This window comes from Crocodylus porosus, unplaced genomic scaffold (assembly GCF_001723895.1).
Source record: "Crocodylus porosus isolate Cpor-Errol unplaced genomic scaffold, CroPor_comp1, whole genome shotgun sequence".
Classification (NCBI taxonomy): Eukaryota; Metazoa; Chordata; order Crocodylia; family Crocodylidae; genus Crocodylus; species Crocodylus porosus.
Window position 1 is genome coordinate 3,642,234 of NW_017728936.1, and position 8,523 is coordinate 3,650,756.

At 45.3% G+C, this 8,523-nt stretch overlaps 1 protein-coding gene across 1 annotated transcript in view; it reads left to right on the top strand.

The window, feature by feature from the left end:
• The first annotated feature begins 325 nt into the window (after nt 1-325).
• KCNJ5 (potassium voltage-gated channel subfamily J member 5) overlaps nt 326-8,523 on the top strand; it is a 37,511-nt gene continuing 29,313 nt past the window's right edge. Inside the window, exon 1 of the mRNA XM_019546984.1 lies at nt 326-790. The gene's annotated coding sequence lies outside the window, so the exon portion shown is untranslated. The remainder of the gene's footprint in view (nt 791-8,523) is intronic.

The following is an 8,523-nucleotide window of genomic DNA, read 5'->3' on the forward strand; positions in this document are numbered from 1 at the left end:
TCCTGCTGCCCTTTGCTTGGAAGAGCTGCATCTGTGTGTGTGGTTTAATATATAGAAACAACAAAACAAAGGAGGATGGAGGAGCAGCGAAGGTTGCAGACAGAGTGGGATGATGCTTTTGGGGAATCGACTTGCAGAGAACTGGCAAGGAGGCAAAGACCATGCGGCCGGAGGGGAGCCCAGTGGCATCTGCATTCTCTCAAGGCAAGGAGCAAACCTCTCCTCCCACCCCCCAGCCCCACATTGGCCCTTTCTATACAAAGCAGCAGTATAAACTCCTCCCCTCACTGCTTTCACTCCAGCCACCTTCCCTTTTCTGTTCATTCAGAACAGATGATGCTCCTGATCACATGCGCTCATCTCCTCTCTCCCCCCACCCCACCCGAGCCCTTTAAATAGCCTTATTACACCAATAATTCATTTGTACTACAGGAGGGAGAGAGGGAGCAAACAAAGAGAGGGAGGGAGATTTAACAGACAAAAGTACCACTGTACTGCCGGAGGGCAGGGGTCTGGGAACCATGATGGCTGTGTCAGAGCCAGCAAACTCCAGGGATAGCTAGGGACAGGGGACGTGCATTTGAATCAATAGTGCTATACAAATGTTCTGTACTAGCAGGCGGGAGTGGGGAGGGAGAGGAGAGCCTGGGATGAGAAGACTCCAGTGCTCTGGTGATGGCATGGACCGGACGCTTCTCCAGTGGCTGTGTTACCTACCTCCTATCTCTGTCACCGTCCACAACCCCCAAAGTGCCAGGGAACAAGACTGATGCGGAGCGGCTGTTAACAAGTAAGTTACCCTGTATGTTTGCTTTCCACCTCGCCCTCTTGTCTGGCTGCAGAAAAGCAAGAGCCTAGAAAGCCCGAGGACAAGTGATGAAGTTACTAGGGCAGCCAGCCATGGGGCTTCTGAACCCAGCCCTGGGAGGGTGACGGCCAGCGAACTGGCATTTTCCTACCCACCGGCTGCCAGGGCCAAATTAGGAAGACAGGCTGGATTTGGATCTATGAGCGTGCCATTGTTGGATCTGGCAAAGGAGTTTGGGGATAGAGACATGAGATATTATTGAGGTACTGTGGTAATAGGGGTTGTATCGGGAGACAGTAGCCGAACAACACTTAAACCAGTGGAACAATGCTGAGTTTATATCTGGATCCGCAATTAGGTCATTTAAAATTAAGGCATTTAATACTTGGCTTGAGATTTAAAGAGTTGTTACATTTTAGGCTCCGAATTATAATGATGACGATGATGGTGATGGTGATGGTGATATTGGAGTGGGTTGTGCTGCTGGGCTGTTTTATGCATGGGGTATCCCTACTGGTTCTTTGGTGTTTGTGCCTATGGCAGATAGGAGGAAGATCTGTCTGTGCAGTGTCAGCTGTCACTCCACATGGCTCGCACAGACACTGTGAGTCCCTCCGCTCAGTTGTTGATAGTGTGCTGGTCTGGCACCAGGTCCCAACTTTATATTGCACACATGTCAGTCCTTAGTGAATTGGGTTTCGTGATCTGGCAGAGCCTTAACAATTCAGGGCCAGTTCTCAGTGGGATCATTTCTGGCATCCAAGCATGAAACTGAAATGTTAGTAGTTGGATGCAACCTGGGTTTGATTGGGGTTGGCAGGGAGCGGTACGTCAAGAGTCACTGGTCTTTACTGGGATGGGTAATAAGTGAAATTGTTTTTGATTTGTATGATGGTAGTGCCTGAAAGCCCGAGTTCTGGAGCAGGCCTCCATTGTGCTAGGCACCGCACCAGCAGAACAGAGTCCCTGCCCCAGAACCTCCGCAGTCTGACTTCTAGCCTGGCTCCTAGCCAGTTGTGTGACCTTTCTTTGTGCCTCAGTGTCTCCCATCTGTAAAATGGGCATCATAGTACCATCCTAGACTCTGGGGGTGTTCCTAGGCCAACCTAACTTTTGAGATCTCTGGTTGCAAGGTCCTGCAGAAGTGCAAGAGGATAGGGTTAGCTTTCATTTTCCAACTGGTGCAGGATTCTGTAGTGTCTCTCAGTCGCTCTTTGGGTTCAAGAATCATTGAACATGTAGCAGGAATATTAGTGCTTTTGAGTCTGGGTAGAGATTCCCCTTACCCAGGTTCCACTTGCCATATTCTGACTGTATAAATAGCAGGGGTGTGAGCTGCAGATAATTGAACCAGAAGATGGGGCACTGATGCTGCCAGACAGCCCTTCAAACACACCAGAAGGGCAACAGATGTCCCTAGAAACAGGGAGTAGGACAAATGTATGGGCAGTTGAGATGTTTCAGAGAGCTTTTGGCCTGGAAATAGTCATTTCCCTGAAAGTGGGTGGAATAAATGGCCCCACATTCAAGTTTGCTTTATTGAGGAACCAACTGTTGTCTGAATAACACGGACACAGATAAGACTACCCAAGCAGCAGCCTGGGCCTGCTGCTGCATCCCTAGGCATACTGCTCACCACTTACAGTGCTGTGAAATATAACTTCCTAGTTAATTATTTTATAATAATTATATTCGCCTGTCCGCTGCTTGCAGTATTTGAACTCCCACTGAGCCCGTCATTATAATATGTTGCATATACTCCCTCATCTCCATACTTGGTATCTACTCACTCCCTAGCCATTATTTTCTATAAAATAATTCTCACTCTTGTAATTCTTCAGCTGCTCACTGAGGTCATTAGAATATCTCGTAAGGCATTTCCCGTCTTTCTCTTTTGTTTAAATACAATTAAGCTTTTTTCCCGTTAAAATTTCAGCTCCTCCGCTCTGTTTTTTATTAGACCAACTTTGGTATATTTTAATACACCCACAATTTTGTAATTTCCATGGGATTTTTTCATGCTTGAATTCCCACTGGAAAAAATGCATTCAAAACCTCTGCCTCTTCTAGATGAAGTTGGTGTAAACAGAAAGAAAAAAGAACATATTGGGGGGGGGGTTAGCAGGCTTGGTATTTTTAGCATATTACACTTCTGAAAAAAGTTCACGATAAAAACAGAATTTTCTCCCTTTAGCAATAAAAATAAGATATTGATATTTTCTGTCACATAAAACTATACAGGCCGAGTTCCTTGTCGGCATAAATGTGTGCAGCTCCACTGATGCTGAAAGAGCTACCATCATTTACACAAACCGCAGGTTTGTCCTGATACTTGTGAGGTTAGTCATAAGTCATTTTTGGTATACCTTTTTGAAAACACCCCTGGTAAAGGAACTATATGTCCCTTATCAGAGCTGGAACTCTACAGAAGTCTCTGTAGAAATTACTGTAAAATCTGTAGGCTTTAATAGAAAACGATTGTTTCCTTCTAGGTTTTATGGTTCACTTCCCATTGCCTATAGTAGGAGTATAATTCTCTAATAAATTCTATGTAAGGTAGTCCAGAAAATCTATCTGCCATTAAGTCATAGTTTTATCTTGGACCAGTCATTCTGTGACTCAATGGGTACATTTACACATGCAATTAGCACATCGTAATAAACTCCAGCACGATTTGCACTGGAGTTTATTGCTCCTGGGTGCAGCGTTTACATGTGCACCCAGGCCTGCAGCATGTTGAGCCGGGGTGGAGCATGGGGGTTTATCCTGAGAGGGGTTATCCTGCCAGCCCGGGACTACTCCTCCCTGGCTTAGTGAGCTGTGGAGGTGCTGGCTGGGGCACGAGGATACTACAGTGCAAGGCTAGGCATCAGGAAACCCCTGAACTGTAGCACCCTCATGCCCCAGCCAGCCACAGTCACTGTCTACATGTGCGTTTTGGTGCACATAACTACTCTGCTGTAGGATAGTACTTGTCCTGGACAATATTATCCTACAGCAGAGTTTATTAATTTACCATGCCCTAATACAGGTGCACATGTAGATGGTGGTGCTTTACTGTGAGGCTAATTAGTCAGCAAAGAACATGAGTAGATGCACCCAGTTTTACCAACAAGGACATTAGTGCAGTAATGATTCTGAAAGGCAAATACTGTCTACTGAACAATAAACATCCTTCCTATGCAACCTCGTTCCACTTGCAATTGGGATTTCCTTACTGCCTTCTGCAGATATCAATCAGTCCTGACCCAGCTTAGCCATGAGTAAAAGTCCTTCCAGAACACGGGGCTGTGATTGCAGGCAGTGGTTGTGGCAGTGTGTGTAAAGTCATTGGGCCTTCATTGTTAAAGATGCTGTTATCCTACCCTACAGGAGGATGATAGCTTACATTTTTTTAAAGTTTAGTCCATACATAGAAATGGTGGATATCATATTTTGCTTTGATAGATCAATGGAAGAGGAGTGAATTCCAGTGATTAGGACTGGGAAATTTGGGTTCAAGCCTCTGCTTTGCTGCAGACATCCCAGGCGGTATTACAAAAATCATGAAATCACTCCCACCTATAATGGAAATTAGAGCATTTCCTTGTCTCAGAAAGGGGGCAAGAGGTAAATGCACTCAAAGCCATAAAGTGTTCATGTAGTTTAGAAATAGATATCGTATTGAGAACAAAAGGGCTCAGGATAATTAGTATTTTAGTCACCCGGTATCTTTGGGGGACTGGATAGACAGATATGAAACAGCCAGAAATACTTCAAGTCAGTCTCCCCCCCATGTTATTCCAACTTCCTGCCCAGAGAGATTTTCTTACCAGCCATTTTTGGAAAGACTGTGTTATAATATTTCTAAGTCTAACAAACCCTGAACAGACAGGTAGTCATCAACCCAGCTCTGTAGCAAGCAGCAAGGCTTCTCGCTTCCTTTGGTAACTGCCTAGGTAATCATCAATCAGCCACTTTTGTGTATCCGTGGGTAGGTATCTCCTTCAGCCCCAGAGGAATTCCACTGCAGCTCAGCACTCCTGGCTGTCAGTGTGCAAGGGGAGCGATGATGCCAAGTTAACGAAAGCTCAAAGAGGAAAGGAAAAGAATCTTGATACTTTGGTGCTGAGTGAGATTACACTTTGGAAAGGAATTGGGGGGCGGTGGGGGGCAGTCCTGCGTTTTGAACCCCATGTTTATCACTGAAGTGCTATCCGTTTCCCTTCTGTGGAGTTTTCTTTGTCTTTTGCTTTGCCTTTTATAGGAGAGCGCTCTTAAATAGTGCGTTCCAGCAATAGATCTTAAGCCACTGAACAGCAGAGGTAGCTATCAATATACCCATTTTATGGGCAGGGAAATTGAGGCGTAGAAGAGTCTGAGTGTCTGTCTCTGCCTCTGCCTCACTAACTCTCTCTCCCTCACACACACACACACACACACACACACACACACACACACACACACACACACACACACACACACACACACACACACACACACGGCACAGATATTCTTGTAGGTTTGGAAAGGACCTCAAGGGTCATCCTGTCCAATCCCCTGTGTGGATGCAGGATTCACTAAACCATCTCAGATAGATGCTGGTCCAACCTCTTCTTGTTTCTCCAGTGAGAGATCCCACAGCTTCCCTGTTCTGCTGGCTGGCTGTTCTTACTGTTAGGAATTTTTTTCTTGAGCTCTAATCTAAATCTGCTTCGATGTGCTTTAAACCCCTTTCCCCTTGCCCTGCCCTCTGTGGCAAGGGAGCACAATGTCCTTTATGGCAGCCCTTCAAATTTTTGAAAACAGCTATCAGACCCCCTCCTCCCCGACCCTTAATCTGCTTTCTTGCAAGCTAAAATCACCTAGTTCCTTCAGCCTTCCCTCATATGGCTTGCATTTCAGCCCCTTTAGTATCTTAGTTGTTCACCTCTGGATCCTCTCCAGTTTCCCTGGATAGTTTAATCCTAATAAAGTACAGGCTATAAATAAGTGGATGGATGGACAGCTACCTTCCTCAGGGGAAATAAAGGCCCTGTTTATCATTAAGCATCTGCCCCACAGCCACTTTCCAATAGATTGGGACAGGGAACAGCATTTTTAGACTGATTTTTTTTCTTCATCCTTCCGCAGGCACCTTCTGTGGCTCCTCTGTTTCAGTGGATTTGCTTGTAAATCTGCCCACTTTGTTTTCTCTTGCTGATGTTCACCTGCTCCCTACAAGTGTTGGTTAGGCATTTTAATTAAATTGATGCAATGCAAGCAGAAAGGAATCTGCAGGAGATTGAGAGCAGGGCCTGGGGAAAGGGGCAGCTGTGATCGTACCAAAATGACTGCCTGTCCCTCTGCTTTGAGCTCCCCCAATCCCCTTTCTTTTCTTTTGTGCAACCTGGCTCTTGCCACTTGGAACGGCTAAAGCTTAGAGAAGGGCACAGGGCAGACGCATACAGCATCCCTGCCTCTTGCCCCTGATATTGCAGTCCTGACTCTGACACACTACACTTCAGCTCAGACCTATGAGATTAGTACTCAGCCAGCCCTGATTAATCCCATACGATTACCGGTGCATGACATTCCTGATTTACACTGCAGCCTCCTTCCCCCAGCAGCCCAAACCGGCCTGGAGCAGAGAGCAGTGATCCTGCTCATACTGTACCAGCTGCTGCTTGGGAAAATCAGTCACTGAAGGCACCAATGGTGGCAGAAAGTTGTGAATGGTGCATGCTGGGGGCACAGAGGTATGCGGTATGTGTTAAGGCGAAGCAGATGTGCCTGCCCATGATAATAAGGTGAGGAAAACAATGTATTTGCATTTTTCTTCCACCTTCACAGCACTTCACAACCCCACATAACACCCTGACCATGTTATTGCTAATATTACAGCACAAATCATTTAATCGCCGTGCTTAAGTTCCCACTGCGTCCATCGCTCTTCAAACGCATAGGAAGTGGACCAAAGAATTTGTGATTCCTATCCACAAGACAGAATAAAAGGTGGAATAAGGGCAGTATTATCATCCCCAGTTGATAGTGAGGGGAATTAAGAGATTTACTCCTGGTCACACAGGCAATCTGTGGTTCAGAGGTGAGGACTAAACCCCGCTCTGAACCTCGTGCCAGCATCTGAAACCTGTGTGACTTCAGAGAGCAGTGAAATCTTCCTTGCACCAAGATCATCATTTGACCTAAATTCTTCATAAGAAAAAAAAATCACTGTTCTAAGAAAAGCGTTCTTTCTCACTTCTCTTTTTGTGGTGTTTGCAGCACACTCCTGTGTAGGTGTGGGGGGAGCAGGAGGCCTGTTGACGATGGCAGGTAAGGGTTAAAAGCAACCCCTTTAAAACAGTGCCCATCATTCAGCTACAGCCATTGGGTTGGATGTCAACTCTGAGATCCCTTCCCTCCATATCACAGCTCACCCCTGCGTCTGGCATTTGGGTGAAATGCTGAGCGATACAGAGAAGCCTGATAAAAGGCCTTTTTGTAAAATTGATAATGCACTGTCTCACAGCTCCTTCTGCAGCAGCTCTCAGCAGCCTGTCCAAAGGGAGCAAGCAGCTCTGTGCCAAAGTGGCATTTTTATTATCCTGGCCTTGTGTAATCGCGGACGGTAAATGCCAGTGAAACAGCATGGTCTGTGTGACTGTCGGAGGCTGTGGCCATCCATAGATCTATTTACTAAGGAAGGACAGTGATGCGCAGACTAAAGGCTTATTTTCCTTTGGATGCTTGCACATACTTTCCATTAGCCAGGAAGCATGCGTGCATGGTGGGGATCACTGTATATGTGTGTAAAGCAGAACCTCAAACTCTCATATCTCTACTCCTTTTTTGCTCTGTGTTGTCTGTGCTAGAGTAACTTGGAACATTCAGACCTCTAATGACAAAGCAGGGTCCTGGATTTATTCTGTGCCTAAAATCTCAAAGAAAATGTACATCTTAATATCCCTCATTTTAGAGATGGGGAATTGAGGCACTCCGAAGAGAAGTGATTTGCTCAAGTTGACAAGAAAGTTACTGACAGAATCAGGAACAGAAACCAGGTTAGTGTATTGACTCCCACTTTGAATACTGGATCATGCTGCATCTCTTAAGAAGAGTATATAATCCCCTTCATTATGAAGCCTGTAATCAATTATTTTCATTATTCACAAGCAGAGATTTAACCTGCAACCAGGGAAATTAAGATTAAATAGTAGGACAAGTTCTAATTACAGTGGAAGTGACAGGGAAGTTACTCTGTAATAGGTACCACCCTCTTTGCACGAAGGGGTCGATCATTTTTAAAGTCTCCCCAAGGTTTTGGGGATACTTTCACTTGACCTGTAGTTAAAGAACTAGGCAGCTGATTTCTGCCTGTCCCTCAAGCGGTTTGCTTAAGGCAGCTTTCACTGCACTGCCATTTGCATGAAGTCTCTCCAGGCTGTTTGTCAGGAGTCAGAGTTTCAGGGATTTTGATCTTTTGATTTCTTTGATCCTATTTTATTCTTGTCTGTACTGTGCGGTACAGCATCTCATAGCTCAGATCTGGGTATCTTGGCTCATTTCCAGAGTGCCACCAAAAGCAGAATGTAGCATCACATGAATCTTTTACAGGTAAAAATATCAACTTTAATACAGGTCAGGAGGGTTTTTTTTCTTTTAATGAAATCATTCCAAACTTATCTATAAAATGGTTACTTGTTCTTTTTGCTGCTTGTGTTGTGGTTTAGGGGTTTTTTTACATCTTTCCACAC